At 50.8% G+C, this 23,871-nt stretch overlaps 35 non-coding genes across 35 annotated transcripts; all 35 read right to left on the reverse strand.

Moving 5' to 3' along the window:
• Positions 1 to 183: 183 nt before the first annotated feature.
• Positions 184 to 255, reverse strand: Trnah-gug (transfer RNA histidin (anticodon GUG)). The gene has a single exon. It is a non-coding gene; the product is annotated as a tRNA-His (tRNA).
• A 375-nt stretch (positions 256 to 630) lies between these two features.
• Positions 631 to 702, reverse strand: Trnae-cuc (transfer RNA glutamic acid (anticodon CUC)). Its single transcript has one exon. It is a non-coding gene; the product is annotated as a tRNA-Glu (tRNA).
• Positions 703 to 1,146: 444 nt separating this feature from the next.
• Trnal-uag (transfer RNA leucine (anticodon UAG)) lies at positions 1,147 to 1,228 on the reverse strand. The gene has a single exon. It is a non-coding gene; the product is annotated as a tRNA-Leu (tRNA).
• A 468-nt stretch (positions 1,229 to 1,696) lies between these two features.
• Positions 1,697 to 1,768, reverse strand: Trnah-gug (transfer RNA histidin (anticodon GUG)). Its single transcript has one exon. It is a non-coding gene; the product is annotated as a tRNA-His (tRNA).
• A 375-nt stretch (positions 1,769 to 2,143) lies between these two features.
• Positions 2,144 to 2,215, reverse strand: Trnae-cuc (transfer RNA glutamic acid (anticodon CUC)). The gene has a single exon. It is a non-coding gene; the product is annotated as a tRNA-Glu (tRNA).
• Positions 2,216 to 2,659: 444 nt separating this feature from the next.
• On the reverse strand, positions 2,660 to 2,741 carry Trnal-uag (transfer RNA leucine (anticodon UAG)). The gene has a single exon. It is a non-coding gene; the product is annotated as a tRNA-Leu (tRNA).
• Positions 2,742 to 3,209: 468 nt separating this feature from the next.
• Trnah-gug (transfer RNA histidin (anticodon GUG)) lies at positions 3,210 to 3,281 on the reverse strand. The gene has a single exon. It is a non-coding gene; the product is annotated as a tRNA-His (tRNA).
• Positions 3,282 to 3,656: 375 nt separating this feature from the next.
• On the reverse strand, positions 3,657 to 3,728 carry Trnae-cuc (transfer RNA glutamic acid (anticodon CUC)). The gene has a single exon. It is a non-coding gene; the product is annotated as a tRNA-Glu (tRNA).
• Positions 3,729 to 4,172: 444 nt separating this feature from the next.
• Trnal-uag (transfer RNA leucine (anticodon UAG)) lies at positions 4,173 to 4,254 on the reverse strand. Its single transcript has one exon. It is a non-coding gene; the product is annotated as a tRNA-Leu (tRNA).
• Positions 4,255 to 4,722: 468 nt separating this feature from the next.
• On the reverse strand, positions 4,723 to 4,794 carry Trnah-gug (transfer RNA histidin (anticodon GUG)). Its single transcript has one exon. It is a non-coding gene; the product is annotated as a tRNA-His (tRNA).
• A 375-nt stretch (positions 4,795 to 5,169) lies between these two features.
• On the reverse strand, positions 5,170 to 5,241 carry Trnae-cuc (transfer RNA glutamic acid (anticodon CUC)). Its single transcript has one exon. It is a non-coding gene; the product is annotated as a tRNA-Glu (tRNA).
• A 444-nt stretch (positions 5,242 to 5,685) lies between these two features.
• Positions 5,686 to 5,767, reverse strand: Trnal-uag (transfer RNA leucine (anticodon UAG)). Its single transcript has one exon. It is a non-coding gene; the product is annotated as a tRNA-Leu (tRNA).
• Positions 5,768 to 6,235: 468 nt separating this feature from the next.
• Positions 6,236 to 6,307, reverse strand: Trnah-gug (transfer RNA histidin (anticodon GUG)). The gene has a single exon. It is a non-coding gene; the product is annotated as a tRNA-His (tRNA).
• A 375-nt stretch (positions 6,308 to 6,682) lies between these two features.
• Trnae-cuc (transfer RNA glutamic acid (anticodon CUC)) lies at positions 6,683 to 6,754 on the reverse strand. The gene has a single exon. It is a non-coding gene; the product is annotated as a tRNA-Glu (tRNA).
• Positions 6,755 to 7,198: 444 nt separating this feature from the next.
• On the reverse strand, positions 7,199 to 7,280 carry Trnal-uag (transfer RNA leucine (anticodon UAG)). The gene has a single exon. It is a non-coding gene; the product is annotated as a tRNA-Leu (tRNA).
• A 468-nt stretch (positions 7,281 to 7,748) lies between these two features.
• Trnah-gug (transfer RNA histidin (anticodon GUG)) lies at positions 7,749 to 7,820 on the reverse strand. Its single transcript has one exon. It is a non-coding gene; the product is annotated as a tRNA-His (tRNA).
• A 375-nt stretch (positions 7,821 to 8,195) lies between these two features.
• On the reverse strand, positions 8,196 to 8,267 carry Trnae-cuc (transfer RNA glutamic acid (anticodon CUC)). The gene has a single exon. It is a non-coding gene; the product is annotated as a tRNA-Glu (tRNA).
• Positions 8,268 to 8,711: 444 nt separating this feature from the next.
• Positions 8,712 to 8,793, reverse strand: Trnal-uag (transfer RNA leucine (anticodon UAG)). Its single transcript has one exon. It is a non-coding gene; the product is annotated as a tRNA-Leu (tRNA).
• Positions 8,794 to 9,261: 468 nt separating this feature from the next.
• Positions 9,262 to 9,333, reverse strand: Trnah-gug (transfer RNA histidin (anticodon GUG)). The gene has a single exon. It is a non-coding gene; the product is annotated as a tRNA-His (tRNA).
• A 375-nt stretch (positions 9,334 to 9,708) lies between these two features.
• Trnae-cuc (transfer RNA glutamic acid (anticodon CUC)) lies at positions 9,709 to 9,780 on the reverse strand. The gene has a single exon. It is a non-coding gene; the product is annotated as a tRNA-Glu (tRNA).
• Positions 9,781 to 10,224: 444 nt separating this feature from the next.
• Positions 10,225 to 10,306, reverse strand: Trnal-uag (transfer RNA leucine (anticodon UAG)). Its single transcript has one exon. It is a non-coding gene; the product is annotated as a tRNA-Leu (tRNA).
• A 468-nt stretch (positions 10,307 to 10,774) lies between these two features.
• Trnah-gug (transfer RNA histidin (anticodon GUG)) lies at positions 10,775 to 10,846 on the reverse strand. The gene has a single exon. It is a non-coding gene; the product is annotated as a tRNA-His (tRNA).
• Positions 10,847 to 11,221: 375 nt separating this feature from the next.
• Trnae-cuc (transfer RNA glutamic acid (anticodon CUC)) lies at positions 11,222 to 11,293 on the reverse strand. Its single transcript has one exon. It is a non-coding gene; the product is annotated as a tRNA-Glu (tRNA).
• Positions 11,294 to 11,737: 444 nt separating this feature from the next.
• Trnal-uag (transfer RNA leucine (anticodon UAG)) lies at positions 11,738 to 11,819 on the reverse strand. The gene has a single exon. It is a non-coding gene; the product is annotated as a tRNA-Leu (tRNA).
• A 468-nt stretch (positions 11,820 to 12,287) lies between these two features.
• Positions 12,288 to 12,359, reverse strand: Trnah-gug (transfer RNA histidin (anticodon GUG)). Its single transcript has one exon. It is a non-coding gene; the product is annotated as a tRNA-His (tRNA).
• Positions 12,360 to 12,734: 375 nt separating this feature from the next.
• Positions 12,735 to 12,806, reverse strand: Trnae-cuc (transfer RNA glutamic acid (anticodon CUC)). The gene has a single exon. It is a non-coding gene; the product is annotated as a tRNA-Glu (tRNA).
• A 444-nt stretch (positions 12,807 to 13,250) lies between these two features.
• Positions 13,251 to 13,332, reverse strand: Trnal-uag (transfer RNA leucine (anticodon UAG)). The gene has a single exon. It is a non-coding gene; the product is annotated as a tRNA-Leu (tRNA).
• Positions 13,333 to 13,800: 468 nt separating this feature from the next.
• Trnah-gug (transfer RNA histidin (anticodon GUG)) lies at positions 13,801 to 13,872 on the reverse strand. The gene has a single exon. It is a non-coding gene; the product is annotated as a tRNA-His (tRNA).
• Positions 13,873 to 20,411: 6,539 nt separating this feature from the next.
• On the reverse strand, positions 20,412 to 20,493 carry Trnal-uag (transfer RNA leucine (anticodon UAG)). Its single transcript has one exon. It is a non-coding gene; the product is annotated as a tRNA-Leu (tRNA).
• A 468-nt stretch (positions 20,494 to 20,961) lies between these two features.
• On the reverse strand, positions 20,962 to 21,033 carry Trnah-gug (transfer RNA histidin (anticodon GUG)). The gene has a single exon. It is a non-coding gene; the product is annotated as a tRNA-His (tRNA).
• A 375-nt stretch (positions 21,034 to 21,408) lies between these two features.
• On the reverse strand, positions 21,409 to 21,480 carry Trnae-cuc (transfer RNA glutamic acid (anticodon CUC)). Its single transcript has one exon. It is a non-coding gene; the product is annotated as a tRNA-Glu (tRNA).
• Positions 21,481 to 21,924: 444 nt separating this feature from the next.
• On the reverse strand, positions 21,925 to 22,006 carry Trnal-uag (transfer RNA leucine (anticodon UAG)). Its single transcript has one exon. It is a non-coding gene; the product is annotated as a tRNA-Leu (tRNA).
• A 468-nt stretch (positions 22,007 to 22,474) lies between these two features.
• Positions 22,475 to 22,546, reverse strand: Trnah-gug (transfer RNA histidin (anticodon GUG)). The gene has a single exon. It is a non-coding gene; the product is annotated as a tRNA-His (tRNA).
• Positions 22,547 to 22,921: 375 nt separating this feature from the next.
• Trnae-cuc (transfer RNA glutamic acid (anticodon CUC)) lies at positions 22,922 to 22,993 on the reverse strand. The gene has a single exon. It is a non-coding gene; the product is annotated as a tRNA-Glu (tRNA).
• Positions 22,994 to 23,437: 444 nt separating this feature from the next.
• On the reverse strand, positions 23,438 to 23,519 carry Trnal-uag (transfer RNA leucine (anticodon UAG)). The gene has a single exon. It is a non-coding gene; the product is annotated as a tRNA-Leu (tRNA).
• Between the last annotated feature and the right edge of the window lie 352 nt (positions 23,520 to 23,871).

Here is a 23,871-nt window from a genome sequence, read left to right on the forward strand (position 1 = left end):
GGGGCGGAGCTAGAATGCTCCATGTAACAAACATATGTGAGCTCAAGGAGGTTACACTTGTGATGAAGTGGTAGTACAAACTGCGGCCTGCGGAACACGAGTGAAAAACCAAGAAAGCACTGTGATTTCGTGTACTCGTGCACTATCGTCAATGCAACGGCAGCAAGGAAAAACTTTCAAAATTGCCGTGACCAGGATTCGAACCTGGGTTATTGCGGCCACAACGCAATGTCCTAACCACTAGACGAACACGGCCACGGAGGCGCCCGCCAGAGCAGCTGGCGGGAATGCAAGTGGCGGTACACAGCAAAGCCCAGCCCACAGTGTCACGCCACAGCAGTGTCAGACACGTTCTCCATCACATGTATACAAACAAATGAACGTGCCTGCGCTGTCGGGACACTAACTACAGTGGTTAGCTGCATTCACCTCCGTGGCAATGTCTTGCAGTCCTCCAAGCCTCTTGACTACAGACATGTGACTCGATAACAAGTGGACAGACGCAGCATCTCTCTCGCCGTCGGGTGTTGCCACGAATCGTACTTAACGTGGCTTTCTGCACGCGTCAGCGTAGCGTCAGTCGAGCAAAGTCGAGACAAGTCGCATAAGAGGAGCAACAAAAACGCGCATTTCCGGTACCGGGAATCGAACCCGGGCCTCCTGGGTGAGAGCCAGGTATCCTAGCCACTAGACTACACCGGATGACGGCGCCAGTGCTCCTCCAGCGAACGCAGCAACCACCCACGATTAACTGACGACAACTGTAAAAAATCCACTCTCGCACGCTATAGAACGGCATGCTCTGGACGCATATCGTGGAGACGAACGCCAGCAGTGATGAGAGCAAAAGGCGCCTACAAATCCTGCCGTTGCACCACGTACTGTTCTACGACAATTCACGAAGCAGACGCTCACGCCTTGTTGTGCTGTTTCCTTTGCGGGCAATGAGTGCATGTGACTTCGATGCAGGAAACATTACACGTTTGGCAGCAGTGGGATTGGAACCCACGCCTCCGAAGAGACTGGTGCCTGAAACCAGCGCCTCAGACCGCTCGGCCACGCTACCTACGCAACACGCGCGTCACATGAGCTGCGTCCTACTCCACGAGAACACACAGCAACGGCACAAAAATGAGACGCCAAAATTGGCAACGGTGGGATTCGAACCCACGCCTCCGAAGAGACTGGTGCCTAAAACCAGCGCCTTAGACCGCTCGGCCACGTTACCCTTGGAACAGCGGCGGCAAAACGTTCCCTTTGTACTACAAAGATCACTTCGAAAAGGAAGTATCTTGGCAATCGCCGTGCCATGTATTTTCACTGCTCTCCCACTGGAAGCGTCTCTTTAGGCCACCCACAACAAGAAAATGCCGTGCCTGCCATATGGTAGCGACGCCACTTGTCTGTAGCTGTCGTAGTTAAGGAGACAGCATCAAGAGACGTTTTCGTGCCGTGACCAGGTTTCGAACCTGGGCTTTCCGTAACCACTAAAGTATCATAGCTGTACCTGTCAGGGGCGGAGCTAGAATGCTCCATGTAACAAACATATGTGAGCTCAAGGAGGTTACACTTGTGATGAAGTGGTAGTACAAACTGCGGCCTGCGGAACACGAGTGAAAAACCAAGAAAGCACTGTGATTTCGTGTACTCGTGCACTATCGTCAATGCAACGGCAGCAAGGAAAAACTTTCAAAATTGCCGTGACCAGGATTCGAACCTGGGTTATTGCGGCCACAACGCAATGTCCTAACCACTAGACGAACACGGCCACGGAGGCGCCCGCCAGAGCAGCTGGCGGGAATGCAAGTGGCGGTACACAGCAAAGCCCAGCCCACAGTGTCACGCCACAGCAGTGTCAGACACGTTCTCCATCACATGTATACAAACAAATGAACGTGCCTGCGCTGTCGGGACACTAACTACAGTGGTTAGCTGCATTCACCTCCGTGGCAATGTCTTGCAGTCCTCCAAGCCTCTTGACTACAGACATGTGACTCGATAACAAGTGGACAGACGCAGCATCTCTCTCGCCGTCGGGTGTTGCCACGAATCGTACTTAACGTGGCTTTCTGCACGCGTCAGCGTAGCGTCAGTCGAGCAAAGTCGAGACAAGTCGCATAAGAGGAGCAACAAAAACGCGCATTTCCGGTACCGGGAATCGAACCCGGGCCTCCTGGGTGAGAGCCAGGTATCCTAGCCACTAGACTACACCGGATGACGGCGCCAGTGCTCCTCCAGCGAACGCAGCAACCACCCACGATTAACTGACGACAACTGTAAAAAATCCACTCTCGCACGCTATAGAACGGCATGCTCTGGACGCATATCGTGGAGACGAACGCCAGCAGTGATGAGAGCAAAAGGCGCCTACAAATCCTGCCGTTGCACCACGTACTGTTCTACGACAATTCACGAAGCAGACGCTCACGCCTTGTTGTGCTGTTTCCTTTGCGGGCAATGAGTGCATGTGACTTCGATGCAGGAAACATTACACGTTTGGCAGCAGTGGGATTGGAACCCACGCCTCCGAAGAGACTGGTGCCTGAAACCAGCGCCTCAGACCGCTCGGCCACGCTACCTACGCAACACGCGCGTCACATGAGCTGCGTCCTACTCCACGAGAACACACAGCAACGGCACAAAAATGAGACGCCAAAATTGGCAACGGTGGGATTCGAACCCACGCCTCCGAAGAGAATGGTGCCTAAAACCAGCGCCTTAGACCGCTCGGCCACGTTACCCTTGGAACAGCGGCGGCAAAACGTTCCCTTTGTACTACAAAGATCACTTCGAAAAGGAAGTATCTTGGCAATCGCCGTGCCATGTATTTTCACTGCTCTCCCACTGGAAGCGTCTCTTTAGGCCACCCACAACAAGAAAATGCCGTGCCTGCCATATGGTAGCGACGCCACTTGTCTGTAGCTGTCGTAGTTAAGGAGACAGCATCAAGAGACGTTTTCGTGCCGTGACCAGGTTTCGAACCTGGGCTTTCCGTAACCACTAAAGTATCATAGCTGTACCTGTCAGGGGCGGAGCTAGAATGCTCCATGTAACAAACATATGTGAGCTCAAGGAGGTTACACTTGTGATGAAGTGGTAGTACAAACTGCGGCCTGCGGAACACGAGTGAAAAACCAAGAAAGCACTGTGATTTCGTGTACTCGTGCACTATCGTCAATGCAACGGCAGCAAGGAAAAACTTTCAAAATTGCCGTGACCAGGATTCGAACCTGGGTTATTGCGGCCACAACGCAATGTCCTAACCACTAGACGAACACGGCCACGGAGGCGCCCGCCAGAGCAGCTGGCGGGAATGCAAGTGGCGGTACACAGCAAAGCCCAGCCCACAGTGTCACGCCACAGCAGTGTCAGACACGTTCTCCATCACATGTATACAAACAAATGAACGTGCCTGCGCTGTCGGGACACTAACTACAGTGGTTAGCTGCATTCACCTCCGTGGCAATGTCTTGCAGTCCTCCAAGCCTCTTGACTACAGACATGTGACTCGATAACAAGTGGACAGACGCAGCATCTCTCTCGCCGTCGGGTGTTGCCACGAATCGTACTTAACGTGGCTTTCTGCACGCGTCAGCGTAGCGTCAGTCGAGCAAAGTCGAGACAAGTCGCATAAGAGGAGCAACAAAAACGCGCATTTCCGGTACCGGGAATCGAACCCGGGCCTCCTGGGTGAGAGCCAGGTATCCTAGCCACTAGACTACACCGGATGACGGCGCCAGTGCTCCTCCAGCGAACGCAGCAACCACCCACGATTAACTGACGACAACTGTAAAAAATCCACTCTCGCACGCTATAGAACGGCATGCTCTGGACGCATATCGTGGAGACGAACGCCAGCAGTGATGAGAGCAAAAGGCGCCTACAAATCCTGCCGTTGCACCACGTACTGTTCTACGACAATTCACGAAGCAGACGCTCACGCCTTGTTGTGCTGTTTCCTTTGCGGGCAATGAGTGCATGTGACTTCGATGCAGGAAACATTACACGTTTGGCAGCAGTGGGATTGGAACCCACGCCTCCGAAGAGACTGGTGCCTGAAACCAGCGCCTCAGACCGCTCGGCCACGCTACCTACGCAACACGCGCGTCACATGAGCTGCGTCCTACTCCACGAGAACACACAGCAACGGCACAAAAATGAGACGCCAAAATTGGCAACGGTGGGATTCGAACCCACGCCTCCGAAGAGACTGGTGCCTAAAACCAGCGCCTTAGACCGCTCGGCCACGTTACCCTTGGAACAGCGGCGGCAAAACGTTCCCTTTGTACTACAAAGATCACTTCGAAAAGGAAGTATCTTGGCAATCGCCGTGCCATGTATTTTCACTGCTCTCCCACTGGAAGCGTCTCTTTAGGCCACCCACAACAAGAAAATGCCGTGCCTGCCATATGGTAGCGACGCCACTTGTCTGTAGCTGTCGTAGTTAAGGAGACAGCATCAAGAGACGTTTTCGTGCCGTGACCAGGTTTCGAACCTGGGCTTTCCGTAACCACTAAAGTATCATAGCTGTACCTGTCAGGGGCGGAGCTAGAATGCTCCATGTAACAAACATATGTGAGCTCAAGGAGGTTACACTTGTGATGAAGTGGTAGTACAAACTGCGGCCTGCGGAACACGAGTGAAAAACCAAGAAAGCACTGTGATTTCGTGTACTCGTGCACTATCGTCAATGCAACGGCAGCAAGGAAAAACTTTCAAAATTGCCGTGACCAGGATTCGAACCTGGGTTATTGCGGCCACAACGCAATGTCCTAACCACTAGACGAACACGGCCACGGAGGCGCCCGCCAGAGCAGCTGGCGGGAATGCAAGTGGCGGTACACAGCAAAGCCCAGCCCACAGTGTCACGCCACAGCAGTGTCAGACACGTTCTCCATCACATGTATACAAACAAATGAACGTGCCTGCGCTGTCGGGACACTAACTACAGTGGTTAGCTGCATTCACCTCCGTGGCAATGTCTTGCAGTCCTCCAAGCCTCTTGACTACAGACATGTGACTCGATAACAAGTGGACAGACGCAGCATCTCTCTCGCCGTCGGGTGTTGCCACGAATCGTACTTAACGTGGCTTTCTGCACGCGTCAGCGTAGCGTCAGTCGAGCAAAGTCGAGACAAGTCGCATAAGAGGAGCAACAAAAACGCGCATTTCCGGTACCGGGAATCGAACCCGGGCCTCCTGGGTGAGAGCCAGGTATCCTAGCCACTAGACTACACCGGATGACGGCGCCAGTGCTCCTCCAGCGAACGCAGCAACCACCCACGATTAACTGACGACAACTGTAAAAAATCCACTCTCGCACGCTATAGAACGGCATGCTCTGGACGCATATCGTGGAGACGAACGCCAGCAGTGATGAGAGCAAAAGGCGCCTACAAATCCTGCCGTTGCACCACGTACTGTTCTACGACAATTCACGAAGCAGACGCTCACGCCTTGTTGTGCTGTTTCCTTTGCGGGCAATGAGTGCATGTGACTTCGATGCAGGAAACATTACACGTTTGGCAGCAGTGGGATTGGAACCCACGCCTCCGAAGAGACTGGTGCCTGAAACCAGCGCCTCAGACCGCTCGGCCACGCTACCTACGCAACACGCGCGTCACATGAGCTGCGTCCTACTCCACGAGAACACACAGCAACGGCACAAAAATGAGACGCCAAAATTGGCAACGGTGGGATTCGAACCCACGCCTCCGAAGAGACTGGTGCCTAAAACCAGCGCCTTAGACCGCTCGGCCACGTTACCCTTGGAACAGCGGCGGCAAAACGTTCCCTTTGTACTACAAAGATCACTTCGAAAAGGAAGTATCTTGGCAATCGCCGTGCCATGTATTTTCACTGCTCTCCCACTGGAAGCGTCTCTTTAGGCCACCCACAACAAGAAAATGCCGTGCCTGCCATATGGTAGCGACGCCACTTGTCTGTAGCTGTCGTAGTTAAGGAGACAGCATCAAGAGACGTTTTCGTGCCGTGACCAGGTTTCGAACCTGGGCTTTCCGTAACCACTAAAGTATCATAGCTGTACCTGTCAGGGGCGGAGCTAGAATGCTCCATGTAACAAACATATGTGAGCTCAAGGAGGTTACACTTGTGATGAAGTGGTAGTACAAACTGCGGCCTGCGGAACACGAGTGAAAAACCAAGAAAGCACTGTGATTTCGTGTACTCGTGCACTATCGTCAATGCAACGGCAGCAAGGAAAAACTTTCAAAATTGCCGTGACCAGGATTCGAACCTGGGTTATTGCGGCCACAACGCAATGTCCTAACCACTAGACGAACACGGCCACGGAGGCGCCCGCCAGAGCAGCTGGCGGGAATGCAAGTGGCGGTACACAGCAAAGCCCAGCCCACAGTGTCACGCCACAGCAGTGTCAGACACGTTCTCCATCACATGTATACAAACAAATGAACGTGCCTGCGCTGTCGGGACACTAACTACAGTGGTTAGCTGCATTCACCTCCGTGGCAATGTCTTGCAGTCCTCCAAGCCTCTTGACTACAGACATGTGACTCGATAACAAGTGGACAGACGCAGCATCTCTCTCGCCGTCGGGTGTTGCCACGAATCGTACTTAACGTGGCTTTCTGCACGCGTCAGCGTAGCGTCAGTCGAGCAAAGTCGAGACAAGTCGCATAAGAGGAGCAACAAAAACGCGCATTTCCGGTACCGGGAATCGAACCCGGGCCTCCTGGGTGAGAGCCAGGTATCCTAGCCACTAGACTACACCGGATGACGGCGCCAGTGCTCCTCCAGCGAACGCAGCAACCACCCACGATTAACTGACGACAACTGTAAAAAATCCACTCTCGCACGCTATAGAACGGCATGCTCTGGACGCATATCGTGGAGACGAACGCCAGCAGTGATGAGAGCAAAAGGCGCCTACAAATCCTGCCGTTGCACCACGTACTGTTCTACGACAATTCACGAAGCAGACGCTCACGCCTTGTTGTGCTGTTTCCTTTGCGGGCAATGAGTGCATGTGACTTCGATGCAGGAAACATTACACGTTTGGCAGCAGTGGGATTGGAACCCACGCCTCCGAAGAGACTGGTGCCTGAAACCAGCGCCTCAGACCGCTCGGCCACGCTACCTACGCAACACGCGCGTCACATGAGCTGCGTCCTACTCCACGAGAACACACAGCAACGGCACAAAAATGAGACGCCAAAATTGGCAACGGTGGGATTCGAACCCACGCCTCCGAAGAGACTGGTGCCTAAAACCAGCGCCTTAGACCGCTCGGCCACGTTACCCTTGGAACAGCGGCGGCAAAACGTTCCCTTTGTACTACAAAGATCACTTCGAAAAGGAAGTATCTTGGCAATCGCCGTGCCATGTATTTTCACTGCTCTCCCACTGGAAGCGTCTCTTTAGGCCACCCACAACAAGAAAATGCCGTGCCTGCCATATGGTAGCGACGCCACTTGTCTGTAGCTGTCGTAGTTAAGGAGACAGCATCAAGAGACGTTTTCGTGCCGTGACCAGGTTTCGAACCTGGGCTTTCCGTAACCACTAAAGTATCATAGCTGTACCTGTCAGGGGCGGAGCTAGAATGCTCCATGTAACAAACATATGTGAGCTCAAGGAGGTTACACTTGTGATGAAGTGGTAGTACAAACTGCGGCCTGCGGAACACGAGTGAAAAACCAAGAAAGCACTGTGATTTCGTGTACTCGTGCACTATCGTCAATGCAACGGCAGCAAGGAAAAACTTTCAAAATTGCCGTGACCAGGATTCGAACCTGGGTTATTGCGGCCACAACGCAATGTCCTAACCACTAGACGAACACGGCCACGGAGGCGCCCGCCAGAGCAGCTGGCGGGAATGCAAGTGGCGGTACACAGCAAAGCCCAGCCCACAGTGTCACGCCACAGCAGTGTCAGACACGTTCTCCATCACATGTATACAAACAAATGAACGTGCCTGCGCTGTCGGGACACTAACTACAGTGGTTAGCTGCATTCACCTCCGTGGCAATGTCTTGCAGTCCTCCAAGCCTCTTGACTACAGACATGTGACTCGATAACAAGTGGACAGACGCAGCATCTCTCTCGCCGTCGGGTGTTGCCACGAATCGTACTTAACGTGGCTTTCTGCACGCGTCAGCGTAGCGTCAGTCGAGCAAAGTCGAGACAAGTCGCATAAGAGGAGCAACAAAAACGCGCATTTCCGGTACCGGGAATCGAACCCGGGCCTCCTGGGTGAGAGCCAGGTATCCTAGCCACTAGACTACACCGGATGACGGCGCCAGTGCTCCTCCAGCGAACGCAGCAACCACCCACGATTAACTGACGACAACTGTAAAAAATCCACTCTCGCACGCTATAGAACGGCATGCTCTGGACGCATATCGTGGAGACGAACGCCAGCAGTGATGAGAGCAAAAGGCGCCTACAAATCCTGCCGTTGCACCACGTACTGTTCTACGACAATTCACGAAGCAGACGCTCACGCCTTGTTGTGCTGTTTCCTTTGCGGGCAATGAGTGCATGTGACTTCGATGCAGGAAACATTACACGTTTGGCAGCAGTGGGATTGGAACCCACGCCTCCGAAGAGACTGGTGCCTGAAACCAGCGCCTCAGACCGCTCGGCCACGCTACCTACGCAACACGCGCGTCACATGAGCTGCGTCCTACTCCACGAGAACACACAGCAACGGCACAAAAATGAGACGCCAAAATTGGCAACGGTGGGATTCGAACCCACGCCTCCGAAGAGAATGGTGCCTAAAACCAGCGCCTTAGACCGCTCGGCCACGTTACCCTTGGAACAGCGGCGGCAAAACGTTCCCTTTGTACTACAAAGATCACTTCGAAAAGGAAGTATCTTGGCAATCGCCGTGCCATGTATTTTCACTGCTCTCCCACTGGAAGCGTCTCTTTAGGCCACCCACAACAAGAAAATGCCGTGCCTGCCATATGGTAGCGACGCCACTTGTCTGTAGCTGTCGTAGTTAAGGAGACAGCATCAAGAGACGTTTTCGTGCCGTGACCAGGTTTCGAACCTGGGCTTTCCGTAACCACTAAAGTATCATAGCTGTACCTGTCAGGGGCGGAGCTAGAATGCTCCATGTAACAAACATATGTGAGCTCAAGGAGGTTACACTTGTGATGAAGTGGTAGTACAAACTGCGGCCTGCGGAACACGAGTGAAAAACCAAGAAAGCACTGTGATTTCGTGTACTCGTGCACTATCGTCAATGCAACGGCAGCAAGGAAAAACTTTCAAAATTGCCGTGACCAGGATTCGAACCTGGGTTATTGCGGCCACAACGCAATGTCCTAACCACTAGACGAACACGGCCACGGAGGCGCCCGCCAGAGCAGCTGGCGGGAATGCAAGTGGCGGTACACAGCAAAGCCCAGCCCACAGTGTCACGCCACAGCAGTGTCAGACACGTTCTCCATCACATGTATACAAACAAATGAACGTGCCTGCGCTGTCGGGACACTAACTACAGTGGTTAGCTGCATTCACCTCCGTGGCAATGTCTTGCAGTCCTCCAAGCCTCTTGACTACAGACATGTGACTCGATAACAAGTGGACAGACGCAGCATCTCTCTCGCCGTCGGGTGTTGCCACGAATCGTACTTAACGTGGCTTTCTGCACGCGTCAGCGTAGCGTCAGTCGAGCAAAGTCGAGACAAGTCGCATAAGAGGAGCAACAAAAACGCGCATTTCCGGTACCGGGAATCGAACCCGGGCCTCCTGGGTGAGAGCCAGGTATCCTAGCCACTAGACTACACCGGATGACGGCGCCAGTGCTCCTCCAGCGAACGCAGCAACCACCCACGATTAACTGACGACAACTGTAAAAAATCCACTCTCGCACGCTATAGAACGGCATGCTCTGGACGCATATCGTGGAGACGAACGCCAGCAGTGATGAGAGCAAAAGGCGCCTACAAATCCTGCCGTTGCACCACGTACTGTTCTACGACAATTCACGAAGCAGACGCTCACGCCTTGTTGTGCTGTTTCCTTTGCGGGCAATGAGTGCATGTGACTTCGATGCAGGAAACATTACACGTTTGGCAGCAGTGGGATTGGAACCCACGCCTCCGAAGAGACTGGTGCCTGAAACCAGCGCCTCAGACCGCTCGGCCACGCTACCTACGCAACACGCGCGTCACATGAGCTGCGTCCTACTCCACGAGAACACACAGCAACGGCACAAAAATGAGACGCCAAAATTGGCAACGGTGGGATTCGAACCCACGCCTCCGAAGAGACTGGTGCCTAAAACCAGCGCCTTAGACCGCTCGGCCACGTTACCCTTGGAACAGCGGCGGCAAAACGTTCCCTTTGTACTACAAAGATCACTTCGAAAAGGAAGTATCTTGGCAATCGCCGTGCCATGTATTTTCACTGCTCTCCCACTGGAAGCGTCTCTTTAGGCCACCCACAACAAGAAAATGCCGTGCCTGCCATATGGTAGCGACGCCACTTGTCTGTAGCTGTCGTAGTTAAGGAGACAGCATCAAGAGACGTTTTCGTGCCGTGACCAGGTTTCGAACCTGGGCTTTCCGTAACCACTAAAGTATCATAGCTGTACCTGTCAGGGGCGGAGCTAGAATGCTCCATGTAACAAACATATGTGAGCTCAAGGAGGTTACACTTGTGATGAAGTGGTAGTACAAACTGCGGCCTGCGGAACACGAGTGAAAAACCAAGAAAGCACTGTGATTTCGTGTACTCGTGCACTATCGTCAATGCAACGGCAGCAAGGAAAAACTTTCAAAATTGCCGTGACCAGGATTCGAACCTGGGTTATTGCGGCCACAACGCAATGTCCTAACCACTAGACGAACACGGCCACGGAGGCGCCCGCCAGAGCAGCTGGCGGGAATGCAAGTGGCGGTACACAGCAAAGCCCAGCCCACAGTGTCACGCCACAGCAGTGTCAGACACGTTCTCCATCACATGTATACAAACAAATGAACGTGCCTGCGCTGTCGGGACACTAACTACAGTGGTTAGCTGCATTCACCTCCGTGGCAATGTCTTGCAGTCCTCCAAGCCTCTTGACTACAGACATGTGACTCGATAACAAGTGGACAGACGCAGCATCTCTCTCGCCGTCGGGTGTTGCCACGAATCGTACTTAACGTGGCTTTCTGCACGCGTCAGCGTAGCGTCAGTCGAGCAAAGTCGAGACAAGTCGCATAAGAGGAGCAACAAAAACGCGCATTTCCGGTACCGGGAATCGAACCCGGGCCTCCTGGGTGAGAGCCAGGTATCCTAGCCACTAGACTACACCGGATGACGGCGCCAGTGCTCCTCCAGCGAACGCAGCAACCACCCACGATTAACTGACGACAACTGTAAAAAATCCACTCTCGCACGCTATAGAACGGCATGCTCTGGACGCATATCGTGGAGACGAACGCCAGCAGTGATGAGAGCAAAAGGCGCCTACAAATCCTGCCGTTGCACCACGTACTGTTCTACGACAATTCACGAAGCAGACGCTCACGCCTTGTTGTGCTGTTTCCTTTGCGGGCAATGAGTGCATGTGACTTCGATGCAGGAAACATTACACGTTTGGCAGCAGTGGGATTGGAACCCACGCCTCCGAAGAGACTGGTGCCTGAAACCAGCGCCTCAGACCGCTCGGCCACGCTACCTACGCAACACGCGCGTCACATGAGCTGCGTCCTACTCCACGAGAACACACAGCAACGGCACAAAAATGAGACGCCAAAATTGGCAACGGTGGGATTCGAACCCACGCCTCCGAAGAGACTGGTGCCTAAAACCAGCGCCTTAGACCGCTCGGCCACGTTACCCTTGGAACAGCGGCGGCAAAACGTTCCCTTTGTACTACAAAGATCACTTCGAAAAGGAAGTATCTTGGCAATCGCCGTGCCATGTATTTTCACTGCTCTCCCACTGGAAGCGTCTCTTTAGGCCACCCACAACAAGAAAATGCCGTGCCTGCCATATGGTAGCGACGCCACTTGTCTGTAGCTGTCGTAGTTAAGGAGACAGCATCAAGAGACGTTTTCGTGCCGTGACCAGGTTTCGAACCTGGGCTTTCCGTAACCACTAAAGTATCATAGCTGTACCTGTCAGGGGCGGAGCTAGAATGCTCCATGTAACAAACATATGTGAGCTCAAGGAGGTTACACTTGTGATGAAGTGGTAGTACAAACTGCGGCCTGCGGAACACGAGTGAAAAACCAAGAAAGCACTGTGATTTCGTGTACTCGTGCACTATCGTCAATGCAACGGCAGCAAGGAAAAACTTTCAAAATTGCCGTGACCAGGATTCGAACCTGGGTTATTGCGGCCACAACGCAATGTCCTAACCACTAGACGAACACGGCCACGGAGGCGCCCGCCAGAGCAGCTGGCGGGAATGCAAGTGGCGGTACACAGCAAAGCCCAGCCCACAGTGTCACGCCACAGCAGTGTCAGACACGTTCTCCATCACATGTATACAAACAAATGAACGTGCCTGCGCTGTCGGGACACTAACTACAGTGGTTAGCTGCATTCACCTCCGTGGCAATGTCTTGCAGTCCTCCAAGCCTCTTGACTACAGACATGTGACTCGATAACAAGTGGACAGACGCAGCATCTCTCTCACCGTCGGGTGTTGCCACGAATCGTACTTAACGTGGCTTTCTGCACGCGTCAGCGTAGCGTCAGTCGAGCAAAGTCGAGACAAGTCGCATAAGAGGAGCAACAAAAACGCGCATTTCCGGTACCGGGAATCGAACCCGGGCCTCCTGGGTGAGAGCCAGGTATCCTAGCCACTAGACTACACCGGATGACGGCGCCAGTGCTCCTCCAGCGAACGCAGCAACCACCCACGATTAACTGACGACAACTGTAAAAAATCCACTCTCGCACGCTATAGAACGGCATGCTCTGGACGCATATCGTGGAGACGAACGCCAGCAGTGATGAGAGCAAAAGGCGCCTACAAATCCTGCCGTTGCACCACGTACTGTTCTACGACAATTCACGAAGCAGACGCTCACGCCTTGTTGTGCTGTTTCCTTTGCGGGCAATGAGTGCATGTGACTTCGATGCAGGAAACATTACACGTTTGGCAGCAGTGGGATTGGAACCCACGCCTCCGAAGAGACTGGTGCCTGAAACCAGCGCCTCAGACCGCTCGGCCACGCTACCTACGCAACACGCGCGTCACATGAGCTGCGTCCTACTCCACGAGAACACACAGCAACGGCACAAAAATGAGACGCCAAAATTGGCAACGGTGGGATTCGAACCCACGCCTCCGAAGAGACTGGTGCCTAAAACCAGCGCCTTAGACCGCTCGGCCACGTTACCCTTGGAACAGCGGCGGCAAAACGTTCCCTTTGTACTACAAAGATCACTTCGAAAAGGAAGTATCTTGGCAATCGCCGTGCCATGTATTTTCACTGCTCTCCCACTGGAAGCGTCTCTTTAGGCCACCCACAACAAGAAAATGCCGTGCCTGCCATATGGTAGCGACGCCACTTGTCTGTAGCTGTCGTAGTTAAGGAGACAGCATCAAGAGACGTTTTCGTGCCGTGACCAGGTTTCGAACCTGGGCTTTCCGTAACCACTAAAGTATCATAGCTGTACCTGTCAGGGGCGGAGCTAGAATGCTCCATGTAACAAACATATGTGAGCTCAAGGAGGTTACACTTGTGATGAAGTGGTAGTACAAACTGCGGCCTGCGGAACACGAGTGAAAAACCAAGAAAGCACTGTGATTTCGTGTACTCGTGCACTATCGTCAATGCAACGGCAGCAAGGAAAAACTTTCAAAATTGCCGTGACCAGGATTCGAACCTGGGTTATTGCGGCCACAACGCAATGTCCTAACCACTAGACGAACACGGCCACGGAGGCGCCCGCCAGAGCAGCTGGCGGGAATGCAAGTGGCGGTACACAGCAAAGCCCAGCCCACAGTGTCACGCCACAGCAGTGTCAGACACGTTCTCCATCACATGTATACAAACAAATGAACGTGCCTGCGCTGTCGGGACACTAACTACAGTGGTTAGCTGCATTCACCTCCGTGGCAATGTCTTGCAGTCCTCCAAGCCTCTTGACTACAGACATGTGACTCGATAACAAGTGGACAGACGCAGCATCTCTCTCGCCGTCGGGTGTTGCCACGAATCGTACTTAACGTGGCTTTCTGCACGCGTCAGCGTAGCGTCAGTCGAGCAAAGTCGAGACAAGTCGCATAAGAGGAGCAACAAAAACGCGCATTTCCGGTACCGGGAATCGAACCCGGGCCTCCTGGGTGAGAGCCAGGTATCCTAGCCACTTTTTTTTTTTTTTTTTTTTTTTTTCCGTTTACCTAGCATATGATTTTATTTTTTTCATTTTTTTTTTTGTTTTTATTTTTTTTAATATAGCTTTCTGTGTCAGATAAGCGTCGGCAAGGAGGGCAGGGGTCAAAAAATGCTGAGGCCTGGCCTCAATGCCGACCCTCATCCGTCACCTAATGGCGGAATGTCCATGTATAGCGTGCTTTGAATGTTTAATTATTAATTGCCGATCTTGGCTAGGCCTCATAATTGAAAAAAAAATTTGAATTGAAGCGCTGATTGAGGATAATCGTTAAATAAATGAATTGCTTGTCGTAATAAATGTGGGAAATAAAATTCGGGACTCCCTTCATTTGTTGCTACTTAAAATTTTAAGATGAACTGAATCATGTAGTGTTCTTCGCTTCTCCGATTATCGTTGTATAAAAGAAAGTCTTTTGTTTGCTCTTCGCCGTCATCCGATTCCCAGTCGCTCAAAGACAATTTTGAGCATGTTGCCGTACATCGTTTTATGGCCTGGATATTTAACTACTCTATCATATTCATTTTTCAGGTACATATGAAAATCAATGATATTGTCAGTCCCTAAGTTATTAATGACATAGCTAACGTAGTTTCCCATTAACCAATGAATTGAGTTATTTTTGGTGGCAGGGAAATACAGTATCTGTGGCCGGAGAAGTGTCTGAGGCTGAAAATTTTCGGTGGACGATCTTGTCAGGAAAGCCAATTGGTCTCTCAACCATTTCCAGTTTTGCAGATGTCTTGCACACGTGAATCTGTGTACTGTTGTATCGAGGAGATTACATTTGAGACAAAGGTTTGTTTGGCTAATCCCGATTGAGTGCAAACGTTCGTTGGTGCTAACTATATTGTTCACCGATTTGTACCATGATGTTTTTGCGTCGGAGGAGAGACCACGTAGGTTAATGTTCTTCCATATAGTTGCCCAATCGTAATGCGGATATTTTGCCTCTATTTTATTCTTCCCTTCATTTTTCTTTCTGAGACACAGAATTGCTCGGGCCGTTAACTGCCGCAAATTAGTTAGTTCGCCATTGATATAACTCAGATCGACGAAAAATGTACGCACATGACGAAGACGGGGATTAATTTTTTGCACATCAACTGGCGCGTGGAGACTTGCAGGTCTAAGAATTTCAAATAACTTAGTTGTAATGCTTGTAGCGTTTTCGTTGAGAAGACTAGTGGTCCGTTTGAGGAAAAGAGCAGAGGCCTTGTTCTTAATGTCAGTTAATCCCAGACCACCATTGCTGGGATCTAGGGTAGCTGTTCTCCCAGTCACTCTAAACACTTCACCTCGCCATAGGTAGTTAGTGACGAGTGACATTATCTTTCCAGCGATCATGGTGGGGAGTGGAAAGATTTGCGCCGTATAATAAGCTTTTGATAAGAGGCAGTTATTAATTAAATGGATTCTCTGAAATTGATTTAAAGTTCGGTGCAGATTTTCTCTGATGGCTCCTTGAATGTATCCGGATGTAGTTTTCCAATTAATGGCCGCCATTTTTATTGGACACGTAGTCAGAGTCGTTCCAAGTGATTTGCACTGAGTGACCGGTGTTGCCCAAGTGACAGTTACGTGTTGAAAACCCCGCAGGTTGAGAAATCTGCTCTTATTAGCATTGGTGATAGCTCCCGACACGCTGCAGTACTTGTTAATGAGCAGTTCTAATTTGGAAATGTCATCGACGTTCCGTAATACGACGCCTACATCATCAGCGTATGCATTTATGACTGTTTTGTGACCTGCTAACGTAATACCTGTTAGGTTGGCGTGAAGACTGCGGAGTAGCGGCTCCAAGGAAAAGACGAATAGAAGCATGGAAAGCGGGCTGCCCTGAGGAACGCCGCGCCGTATCTGGATCTGCTTAGTTCTTTGACAGTTGACAGAGATACTTGCGCTGAATCCCAACGCAACGTTCGTGACCACACTGAGAGCTCGTTCGTCAAAGCCGATTTTTCTCATTGTTGTAAGAAGGAACCTGTGATCCACACGGTCGAAGGCTTTGTGAAAATCAATAAAACAAATGGCACATTTGATGTTCGTCACAGAGGTGATGGCAATTAAATCCCTGTATTCCGCAATACTTTTGAAAATAGTTCTGCCAGGTACACATGACTGATGTTGACTTACTATTTTTTTGGCTAAAAGTGAAAGTCTGTTATTTAACATTCTAGCTATGATTTTATAGTCGGAGTTAAGCAACGAAATAGGGCGAAAGTTGTGTAGATTTCGCTTCGATGTAGTCTTTGGAACTAGTACTATTGTGCATTCTTTCATAGCAGCAGGTAGTGGTTTTCCTTGGATAATCTCGTTTGCCATTTGAGTAAACTTTGCTCCAATGAGTGACCAGTATCGCAGATAAAATTCAACGGGCAACCCATCCGGCCCCGGTGACTTTTTTAAAGGAGACTTGCGGACGGTTTCGTGGACATCCTCTTCAGTGAAATCAGTAAGAAGTCCTTCATGGTCCTCTTCTGACAGCTGAGGAACTATGCTGTCAAGAAATTCTTCAAAGGATTCTTCGCATAACTGACCGGCTGAATATAGATTGTGGTAATACTGGTAAACCTCGTTGACGATCTCTTTCTGTGAAGTAACGGTCAGACCGGTCGGAGTCTGGATCTCATCAAGAAAGGTTCGACTCCTATGTTTTGCGTGTCGCAAGAGGTGATACAAGGAAGCAGTTTCGTCCCCTGATAATGACTTGGCTTTCGACTTTACTTTTAGTCCTTCCAGCTGTTGTTGTTTAATGCGGAGTAATTTGGCCTTAGTTTTCTTAATGTCTTCCAAACGAATGCCGGAAATGCTCGCCTGTTCATACAAGTTCCGTAACATTGCATAATAAAATGCTATGGTGTTCTTGAGTTCACGGGATCGTTGGAGACTGTAGTGAATTAAAACGCTCCGCAGTTTTGGTTTTGCCCTGTTGCACCACCAGTCCGTAACAGTCACATAGCGATCTACCGAGCGCAAGCACATGTTCCACGTTTCGTTGACAACATCGGCTAACTCATTGTCCTGTAGCAAAGATACGTTCAGCTTCCACTGACTTCTGAAGCGGCGAGTTGGTTGTGCCTTTAAATTGATAGAAGCCAGCATACTGCAATGGTCGGAGAAATATACAGGAATTGTCTCGACTTTAACTAAGGATCTTTCCATACCTTGTGACACATATATCCTATCAATTCTGCTACAGGACTGTGTAGCTATGTACGTATATGCAACAACAGTGGGATATTTAATTTCCCAAGTATCCCTGAGTTTTAGATCCGTAACTAGCCGCTTCAACTCGTTACAGCAATTAAAATTGGGAGTCTGATCTTTTTTATTTAATACACAGTTAAAATCGCCGCCAATTAAAAGTTGCGGCGGGTTTTTCCGTAATAGATATATTATTTCTTCTCTAAAAAATTTAGCCCTTTCCGGTCTATTGGAGGTCCCTGACGGGGCATACAGGTTAATAATAGTAACGTCAAAGACTTTAAGACCGATTGCTCTGCCCGAGTCCAGTCTCTCGACATCAGTTACAGGGATCCCTTCCCGGATTAAAATTGCTGTCCCCACTTTTGTTTCGAGTGAGATATTTAGTATTTCTACATAGCCTGCAACCTTAAGGTCAGGCATCGCGACTTCTTGCAGCAAAGCTATGTCAGTTCCTGATTCGTAAAGGAAATCCTTGAGAGCAGCAATCTTCGGTTCTGACTTAATCCTGTTAATGTTTATAGTTGTTATTGTGTATGCCTGGCACATGTAGCTTCCTTGTGAAAATAAGGAAAAAAAATCCCTACTGTCAGAGAAAAGTATCAATTACTTCTGGAGGTAATATAAGAAAAAGAAGAAAAAAAATGACACTAAAAACAGTCAACTACGAATTTGGCATATTGGTAATTCCGTTGTCACCGAAATTGTGCAGGAACATGGTGGCACTTAGCAGTATCGTTTCACGAGTTAGACTTGGCTGTGTCAGTTCAATGACGGATTCTTTACCGGGTCAGACTTATCTTTACAGTGGGGGTTTGCACCATCAAGTTTCTTTGGGTTTTTCTCGGGGGATACTTCAGAAATTATTTCATATGATACGTTTTTGGCTTTCACATCATCTTTTCCAAGTTTTTGTTTATCGGCGTTACGAGATGCTTTGAGGTTCGGTTGAGGTTTTAGCCTGCGTCTTTGAACCTCTGCAGTGGCAGTGTGTGACCGCGAGTGATCCGCAACTTGCGCCGATTGGGCGGAAGTGGCCTCTACACAGTCCTGTTTGTTAAGTCTAGTTCCAGTTTCAGTTCCTTCCGCAACCTCCATCGGTGCAACGGGGAGGGAGTGCTGTGTGTCTGTAGATTCGCAAGGCTGAGTCCGATCCATCGCTTGCTGTTCCTCAGAACTCGACTCCTGTGTCGCCGTGATCGGAGCCTGTGTTTTCGCGTCCATGTCGTCTAACGCTGTGGCAACAGCAGCTGTCGGCGGGAGGGCCTCTGCTGCCGGCGTCACCGCCACATGTTTACTGTCTACGTCCTCACCCGCACTCTCACTGCATTGCTTTTGTTTACGGTTGGACTGTGATGTAGCATCGTCAGAACAGTCTTCAGTCGTGTCTAAAGGTCTCTTTTTAGTTTGCAGATCGCATTCATGGGTAGAAGAACTGCGATCGGTAATTACATGCAAGGGAGGAAAATCAGCGACATTTACGGCAGTTACATCAGAAGTACGAGCTCCATCATTACTGGCCGGGGGAGGTTGATGATTGTTAGGCAGAACATCATTAAGCGTAAGTCGCTGACGCTGCGTAAGGCTATTTTTAAGGATATAGACACGGCGGGGACAGTCTTGACGGAAATGACCCGTTTCATTACAAATATTACATGTCTGAACCTGCCCTGAGTAAACGATATGCGCTTTATGACCAGCAATAGAAAGGAAAGATGGAATATTGGCTTTAACTTCCATTTCTACTGATCGTATGCCATTGAAACACTGCAATTTATACAATTTTGACCACCTTTCGTTGACAATGGACTGGATCTCCCCGTATTTCGATAGTGCCTCTTTAATCAGCTGATTATCTACTTCAATGGGAATGTTTAGCACTCTTACAGTTTTATACGTGATATCCGCTTTCCGAATCGAAACACTACTTTTAGACCCATCTCTATGCACAAATTCAGCAACACTACCCCACTTCAACAACAGCTTCTCAACATCCACGGGATTAAAAAATTTGACAAAAACACAGTATTTGTCAGCATCTAATTGAGTGGTATGTACGGAATCAGAACTTACTCCAATTACGTCGGTCAGCCAGTCATGGATTTCCAAAGCCGTAGGTTGCACTGCACGTGTTTCCTTCTCGAAGGAGAAAACCAGGGTATTCTTCCGGACAATTCCAGCCATTTTTCGTCAGTTACGAGGAGATCCCGGCAATAAACCGAAATTCCTCCAAAACAGAACCGTTATAACGGACGAAAACACACAGAAACTTTGCACAATGACACCAGTCACGTTGAAATACAGAAATTCACAAACAGCAACAAACTAAAACTCAGGACTTGGCGTCACCACTAACGTACACAGAGCAGCGGCGGACACGTCCTAACGCGCAGACAGCTAGAGCCGGAATGCCACTAGACTACACCGGATGACGGCGCCAGTGCTCCTCCAGCGAACGCAGCAACCACCCACGATTAACTGACGACAACTGTAAAAAATCCACTCTCGCACGCTATAGAACGGCATGCTCTGGACGCATATCGTGGAGACGAACGCCAGCAGTGATGAGAGCAAAAGGCGCCTACAAATCCTGCCGTTGCACCACGTACTGTTCTACGACAATTCACGAAGCAGACGCTCACGCCTTGTTGTGCTGTTTCCTTTGCGGGCAATGAGTGCATGTGACTTCGATGCAGGAAACATTACACGTTTGGCAGCAGTGGGATTGGAACCCACGCCTCCGAAGAGACTGGTGCCTGAAACCAGCGCCTCAGACCGCTCGGCCACGCTACCTACGCAACACGCGCGTCACATGAGCTGCGTCCTACTCCACGAGAACACACAGCAACGGCACAAAAATGAGACGCCAAAATTGGCAACGGTGGGATTCGAACCCACGCCTCCGAAGAGACTGGTGCCTAAAACCAGCGCCTTAGACCGCTCGGCCACGTTACCCTTGGAACAGCGGCGGCAAAACGTTCCCTTTGTACTACAAAGATCACTTCGAAAAGGAAGTATCTTGGCAATCGCCGTGCCATGTATTTTCACTGCTCTCCCACTGGAAGCGTCTCTTTAGGCCACCCACAACAAGAAAATGCCGTGCCTGCCATATGGTAGCGACGCCACTTGTCTGTAGCTGTCGTAGTTAAGGAGACAGCATCAAGAGACGTTTTCGTGCCGTGACCAGGTTTCGAACCTGGGCTTTCCGTAACCACTAAAGTATCATAGCTGTACCTGTCAGGGGCGGAGCTAGAATGCTCCATGTAACAAACATATGTGAGCTCAAGGAGGTTACACTTGTGATGAAGTGGTAGTACAAACTGCGGCCTGCGGAACACGAGTGAAAAACCAAGAAAGCACTGTGATTTCGTGTACTCGTGCACTATCGTCAATGCAACGGCAGCAAGGAAAAACTTTCAAAATTGCCGTGACCAGGATTCGAACCTGGGTTATTGCGGCCACAACGCAATGTCCTAACCACTAGACGAACACGGCCACGGAGGCGCCCGCCAGAGCAGCTGGCGGGAATGCAAGTGGCGGTACACAGCAAAGCCCAGCCCACAGTGTCACGCCACAGCAGTGTCAGACACGTTCTCCATCACATGTATACAAACAAATGAACGTGCCTGCGCTGTCGGGACACTAACTACAGTGGTTAGCTGCATTCACCTCCGTGGCAATGTCTTGCAGTCCTCCAAGCCTCTTGACTACAGACATGTGACTCGATAACAAGTGGACAGACGCAGCATCTCTCTCGCCGTCGGGTGTTGCCACGAATCGTACTTAACGTGGCTTTCTGCACGCGTCAGCGTAGCGTCAGTCGAGCAAAGTCGAGACAAGTCGCATAAGAGGAGCAACAAAAACGCGCATTTCCGGTACCGGGAATCGAACCCGGGCCTCCTGGGTGAGAGCCAGGTATCCTAGCCACTAGACTACACCGGATGACGGCGCCAGTGCTCCTCCAGCGAACGCAGCAACCACCCACGATTAACTGACGACAACTGTAAAAAATCCACTCTCGCACGCTATAGAACGGCATGCTCTGGACGCATATCGTGGAGACGAACGCCAGCAGTGATGAGAGCAAAAGGCGCCTACAAATCCTGCCGTTGCACCACGTACTGTTCTACGACAATTCACGAAGCAGACGCTCACGCCTTGTTGTGCTGTTTCCTTTGCGGGCAATGAGTGCATGTGACTTCGATGCAGGAAACATTACACGTTTGGCAGCAGTGGGATTGGAACCCACGCCTCCGAAGAGACTGGTGCCTGAAACCAGCGCCTCAGACCGCTCGGCCACGCTACCTACGCAACACGCGCGTCACATGAGCTGCGTCCTACTCCACGAGAACACACAGCAACGGCACAAAAATGAGACGCCAAAATTGGCAACGGTGGGATTCGAACCCACGCCTCCGAAGAGACTGGTGCCTAAAACCAGCGCCTTAGACCGCTCGGCCACGTTACCCTTGGAACAGCGGCGGCAAAACGTTCCCTTTGTACTACAAAGATCACTTCGAAAAGGAAGTATCTTGGCAATCGCCGTGCCATGTATTTTCACTGCTCTCCCACTGGAAGCGTCTCTTTAGGCCACCCACAACAAGAAAATGCCGTGCCTGCCATATGGTAGCGACGCCACTTGTCTGTAGCTGTCGTAGTTAAGGAGACAGCATCAAGAGACGTTTTCGTGCCGTGACCAGGTTTCGAACCTGGGCTTTCCGTAACCACTAAAGTATCATAGCTGTACCTGTCAGGGGCGGAGCTAGAATGCTCCATGTAACAAACATATGTGAGCTCAAGGAGGTTACACTTGTGATGAAGTGGTAGTACAAACTGCGGCCTGCGGAACACGAGTGAAAAACCAAGAAAGCACTGTGATTTCGTGTACTCGTGCACTATCGTCAATGCAACGGCAGCAAGGAAAAACTTTCAAAATTGCCGTGACCAGGATTCGAACCTGGGTTATTGCGGCCACAACGCAATGTCCTAACCACTAGACGAACACGGCCACGGAGGCGCCCGCCAGAGCAGCTGGCGGGAATGCAAGTGGCGGTACACAGCAAAGCCCAGCCCACAGTGTCACGCCACAGCAGTGTCAGACACGTTCTCCATCACATGTATACAAACAAATGAACGTGCCTGCGCTGTCGGGACACTAACTACAGTGGTTAGCTGCATTCACCTCCGTGGCAATGTCTTGCAGTCCTCCAAGCCTCTTGACTACAGACATGTGACTCGATAACAAGTGGACAGACGCAGCATCTCTCTCGCCGTCGGGTGTTGCCACGAATCGTACTTAACGTGGCTTTCTGCACGCGTCAGCGTAGCGTCAGTCGAGCAAAGTCGAGACAAGTCGCATAAGAGGAGCAACAAAAACGCGCATTTCCGGTACCGGGAATCGAACCCGGGCCTCCTGGGTGAGAGCCAGGTATCCTAGCCACTAGACTACACCGGATGACGGCGCCAGTGCTCCTCCAGCGAACGCAGCAACCACCCACGATTAACTGACGACAACTGTAAAAAATCCACTCTCGCACGCTATAGAACGGCATGCTCTGGACGCATATCGTGGAGACGAACGCCAGCAGTGATGAGAGCAAAAGGCGCCTACAAATCCTGCCGTTGCACCACGTACTGTTCTACGACAATTCACGAAGCAGACGCTCACGCCTTGTTGTGCTGTTTCCTTTGCGGGCAATGAGTGCATGTGACTTCGATGCAGGAAACATTACACGTTTGGCAGCAGTGGGATTGGAACCCACGCCTCCGAAGAGACTGGTGCCTGAAACCAGCGCCTCAGACCGCTCGGCCACGCTACCTACGCAACACGCGCGTCACATGAGCTGCGTCCTACTCCACGAGAACACACAGCAACGGCACAAAAATGAGACGCCAAAATTGGCAACGGTGGGATTCGAACCCACGCCTCCGAAGAGACTGGTGCCTAAAACCAGCGCCTTAGACCGCTCGGCCACGTTACCCTTGGAACAGCGGCGGCAAAACGTTCCCTTTGTACTACAAAGATCACTTCGAAAAGGAAGTATCTTGGCAATCGCCGTGCCATGTATTTTCACTGCTCTCCCACTGGAAGCGTCTCTTTAGGCCACCCACAACAAGAAAATGCCGTGCCTGCCATATGGTAGCGACGCCACTTGTCTGTAGCTGTCGTAGTTAAGGAGACAGCATCAAGAGACGTTTTCGTGCCGTGACCAGGTTTCGAACCTGGGCTTTCCGTAACCACTAAAGTATCATAGCTGTACCTGTCAGGGGCGGAGCTAGAATGCTCCATGTAACAAACATATGTGAGCTCAAGGAGGTTACACTTGTGATGAA

This window comes from Schistocerca cancellata, chromosome 1, assembly GCF_023864275.1.
Source record: "Schistocerca cancellata isolate TAMUIC-IGC-003103 chromosome 1, iqSchCanc2.1, whole genome shotgun sequence".
In the NCBI taxonomy this organism is placed as follows: Eukaryota; Metazoa; Arthropoda; class Insecta; order Orthoptera; family Acrididae; genus Schistocerca; species Schistocerca cancellata.